The sequence below is a fragment of the Chinchilla lanigera genome, unplaced genomic scaffold, assembly GCF_000276665.1.
Source record: "Chinchilla lanigera isolate Chin_1 unplaced genomic scaffold, ChiLan1.0 scaffold00023, whole genome shotgun sequence".
Lineage (NCBI taxonomy): Eukaryota > Metazoa > Chordata > Mammalia > Rodentia > Chinchillidae > Chinchilla > Chinchilla lanigera.
The window spans coordinates 20,490,609-20,495,515 of NW_004955424.1; the positions used below are offsets into that span (position 1 = coordinate 20,490,609).

At 42.2% G+C, this 4,907-nt stretch overlaps 1 long non-coding RNA gene across 2 annotated transcripts in view; it reads left to right on the plus strand.

Annotated features, from left to right (window-relative positions):
• The window catches only part of LOC102011218, a 10,380-nt gene that overhangs the window by 436 nt on the left and 5,037 nt on the right, over positions 1-4,907 (plus strand). The window contains exons 2-4 of one of the 2 annotated variants that reach the window (XR_001234179.1): positions 801-1,125; positions 1,987-2,113; positions 4,644-4,833. This is a non-coding gene — a long non-coding RNA (uncharacterized LOC102011218). The remainder of the gene's footprint in view (positions 1-800; positions 1,126-1,986; positions 2,114-4,643; positions 4,834-4,907) is intronic. The other variant, XR_261091.2, reaches the window with a different exon arrangement.

Below are 4,907 nucleotides of genomic sequence, written 5' to 3' on the forward strand. Positions count from 1 at the left end.
CGGGCGCCCCGCCCCACGCGGAGCCCGGGGCTCGGCTGAGGGGAGAACCCGCGCGCCCCCGAGGGCTCCCGCCTCGGGCCCGCCCCTTCCCAGGCACAGTCTCGTCCCTGCTGCCCTGCGTCTGCAAATCCCAAATTCGGCCTTCGGAGCCGCGGCGGGTCAGAGACTCACACACGACCCCGCCCCTCCGCAAGCCGCCGGCGAGACCCACCTTCCTCTCTTCTTTTGGCAGCTGAGCAACTGGGGGTGTTTATGGCGCCCCAGGAAGAAGGTTCGCAGGCTGAGAGAATGTCACCTCTGAGGCACGCTTCTCTCCCCCTCTTCCCACACACAGACACACCTGGGACCTTTCGCCAGCAATCGCAGCCCAGTCGCTGCCCCCCCTGTTCCCACTAGTCAGACGGCTCCCGACAGACAGCAAAGCCCCCACTTTCTTCAGACACCTCCCCTCCCCCTTCATTCAGAGCAGCCCCCTCAATGCGGAAATGTCCCTACCGAGCAGACCGATAGGCGCTGTGGCCAATCAGAAGCTGACGTTAACGCAGGGTCTGGCCAATGAGGCCTGCGGAGGTGGCAGAGGGCGGGGCGCTTGCGGCACGAGGGAGCCCTGCGCAGGCGGGCGCTGAGGTAGACACAGGGATCCCGCGCGTGGTAGTGGCACCTGCCCGCGCAGCGGCGGCTGTGGTGGAGGCTGTGGTGGCGGCGGCTCCGCAAGAGATGTCGCCTCGGTAGCGCTCCCAGACCACTGCAGACATCTCTGCAACGGACAGAACCTTAGCCCCTGTGTTTAATTTTTGCAGTCCGTAAAAATGTGCCTCGCACACCAGAGACTGAAGAAATCTCCGTGGATGCAGCCCGAGAGGCCGAGGCCCTCCTCAGTCCTGGTTTGAGAGGGTTGAGCAAACGTCCCGCAGTAAGCGATGGGATGCGTGTGGCCTACTAACGAGGAGGGTCTTAGGGCGTCAAAGAGAGAGTCCCAAATGAAGCCTCCCTCACCAGAACCACCACTGTGCCCTTTGCCCCAGCCTCTTGCTGTAGAAATGGGCGCTGTGATTAGGTGTTTACATTTCCGATCTATGTGAAAATTGGCTTGCATCACCCCAAGAGATGCTTTCCCTTTGACAGGTTGGTAAAGGCCTTAAAGAAACGGGTGTGTTAAAAGGTGGATCATTGACACTAGCCTGGGACTGCGACGTCACACCTTTTATTGCCAACCCCACCTTACATGATGCCTGTCAGTGGTGTATCTCAGATTTAATATTTACACTTCATGATGAGATAACTCGTGTGAAGACAAATGTAATAGTGCCCTCCCATAAGTGCCTCCAATAAACTACTTCCAGAAGAGATTGAGACTTTGGGCAACATTCTACCAAGGGAAGTGGCAATTTTTTTAAATGGCTCATTCTCTAAACAAACAAACTTAATTTTTTTTAGTTCCACACATTCCTAAGGAAATGTTATTAATACCGAAAAGACCAGTGATCAGTTGTCATATTAGAGAATGACCATCATTGATACTTCATGTAGTGTCTAAAAGGATTACACTCCAAATCTCTCAGCTATAAAACTAATTTCCCAAAATAAAAGTAATATATCTAAAATCCAGAGGTGTACAGTTTAATATCAGCATTAGGAGGCTGGCAATGTTGCTCAGAATCTACATGCTTGTGAACAGTAGAGAAATTGTTACAGCATTCAATGAGTTGTACTTATGATTCAACACTAACACCAAAATAAAACACCACTAAAGATTTGGGGGCCCGGGATATAGCTCAGCGGCGCAAGGCTTGCCTGGAAGTGCAAGGTCCTGAGTTGGATTCCAGATACCAAAAAAAAAAAAAAAAAAAAAACAACAACAACAAGATTTGAGCCCAGGAGAGTTAACTTAGCTTGAAAAAAGGGGGTGATGGGAGCAACAAAGAGTCTTTAATTATATAAGGTTTATTATAAGAAAGAGTAACTAGTTATTTTCGACCTTGACAGATTAAGGAAAGGAAATGGATTTTAATTGCAGTAATTCCTAAGAATGACAACTTGGTTGATGAGTCATTAAATATTGAGTTATAGTACCAAAGAATGTTGCACACTTACTGCCTCAAGTCTCCAAAAAGTAAGTACCTACCCATTTTCAGTGCTTAAATCTATAACTGCTCAAAGGATGGTTCTTAGAGACCTATCACTCGAGTCCACTTTCCCAATATTATTTTCAGAGTGTGTTGCGAATGGAATTTCTTTATACAGAATCTTAAATTTAAATTGTGAACCCTCAAACACTTTGTAAATGAGCTTCCTATTCCCCTCACAGCCTCTAAGAGCTCTCACTTGACAGAGCATAAGGGGATAGTCAAGAAAGACAAGAGGGTCTCTAAGACCATGGAGCCATGGCCTGCGTAGGTGGCAATTGCTTGTTTCTCTACATACATTTCAGTCCCTGAAAAATCTCAGTATCTCTCTCCATCTTTAATCCTTTTTTCATAATAAACTACTTTGTAATATCATTTTGAGGTGCATAATGTTGATATTTTATCAGTCTCAGAAATCTGTAATGGATAAATTTACAGATTAAACCTTTGCAGAAAATTATGGTGAGGGAAGATGAAGGTGGGTGGCTGGGAAGGAGTTTGTGCGCAGGGATAGAGTCAGAATGAGATGGACTGCAATCTAAAAGGGATCCTGGAAGTGGGTTTTGGTCTGGTACCACAAGTAACCACCCAAAAGTAATATAAATTCTGCCTATGTCTTTCTTTATTCCTTCTTCCTACTTCCTCATAGAAATACAAGAAAATTCAGTTTGGTTTAACTGGTGCCATGTCCTGAGATGTATAATAACCTTGCCATATCTTTTCCTTCCTTCTGCATAGGAACTCTCTCTTAATAAGGAAACAGTGTCTGCTTCACTATTTCTAAGGATTCTTTATCTCCATAGATTAAGTGGTTGACACTGTGTCTTGTACATACCAAGTACTCTCTAAGTGTGTATTGAATGACTACCTAGTTTAGTAACAGTAAATGTTTTTAATTCACAGTATTAGATCCTACTTTCTATTCTCTGAGAACCATAAATAAGAAATTTAATTTATGTTGAGGTAAATACTTTTAAATATGAACCTGGCCCAAGTATAAGGATAATAGCAGCAAATAACGTATCCTGGTGAATTTAGAGTAAGCTCTGCTAACAGTCTTAGAGACTAGATTTAACAACAGGGCATTTCATTTAAAAGGTAACCAAACAGGGCTAACTGGAAAAAGATACCAAATTATATATATGCGATGGCCTGCAACTGAATGAGTAGCCTAAAATGAATGTGGTTTCCAAATACTTGAGGAAGAGAAAGACTTCCTTCTTTCCTGTTGCCCACACCCTACTGTTAACAAATTGGGAAGTTTGCTGAAATAAGTTGTGAATTTAAATTGAGACATATCCTTCCATTTGTTCACAATATGACTCTTACATTATATTTCAAGGTTATATAACTTTTTCAAATAATTGCTATTGTTAGCAATAGCAATTATTTGAAATAATTGAGATCCTTTAAAAAATAGTTATATAAAGAACTGATAAACCATTCCTAACAGTTTTAAATCTTTAGGTTCCCAAGAATACATTTTAACCATAATATGTATTATCTTGTTCATGTTTATCAATAATTTCCCTCCAGGTCCTCCTTTAACAGTTGAAGAAGCCAGGTCCTTATTAAGCCATCCATGTTTCTATTCTTTATGTTCTCCAGAGATAAGTGTGAGAAATGGTGATGCCCATGAAATGATCACATCTCAACCATGTGCCATACTGTATCTCCAGATGCTCATTGAATATAGAGGCAGAAGAGTTAGTCCCTTCAGTAACTAGTCCAGGAATAAACATAAAGAAACACTTTGCATGCTGTCAGGGTTTTAATAAACTTGGATCATTATATGATCATTGATTGGAAATACAAAAAAACTCACTAACAAGTAACACATCTTACTAAATTCAGAAGATAGAATAAATATTGCTTTACCATAGTGATGTATGTATAGATGATGAGGTTGCTTATTAACTTTGAAATCTTCAGAAAAAACAGTTGTGAAAGAGTCAAGCATTTTGATTTAATCTTGTTTTTTCTTCATCTGCCAGCTATATTAAAGACTCCCTATTGCACATCTCATTGTACAACTTTTGATGGTTTTCCCAGAATCCCTGCCTCTGGTCTAACTTTAGTAAGTTTCTTCCAGTGCCACCACTGGGAAGGAAAGGATAAAGAATTTCTGTTTCCTAGTCTTTGGAAATTTATTTTAAGCTTTTTACACCTACCACCCTAACTATGAAGGAGAGTATCTTCAGTCCTCCTCTTTGGATGAGGTGTAAATAATTGGATAATTATGTCATTAAATGAGTAATATGATTAGGAAATAAAAAGTAATGGTGCTTTCTGTCTAAAATGAAAGAAAAAGAATGCCATATTTAAATAAAAGACCAGCTGGGCGTGGTGGCACACGACTGTAATCCCAGCCCTTGGGAGGCTGAGGCAGGAGGATCATCACGAGTTTGAGACCAGCCTGAGCTGCAAATAAATGAATAAATAAAAGGCCATAGGGGGAAATGTGGACTAGTAATGCTGGTGCCTTTTAAAATTGAATTTTAATGTTTTTTATTTCAGTAAGGATGCTCATCTTTTTTTAATCCAATGAATAGTAGTACTCTACTTCCCTACCTGTCTTCACTCCAATCCTGCATCCTAGCAGCAACCAGTTTTCTTCTGATAGTTGTGGAAGACCACCTGGATGACTGTCCTTGAAAGAAGAGCAATTGTCGCATTTTAGCAAAATCTGGCCCTATTTCATGCACTGGTATGTACAGAGCTGGCTAGGACTTTTCCTTATCCCTTCAATTGGCTTTAAGCAATGCACATTGGTGCTGATGT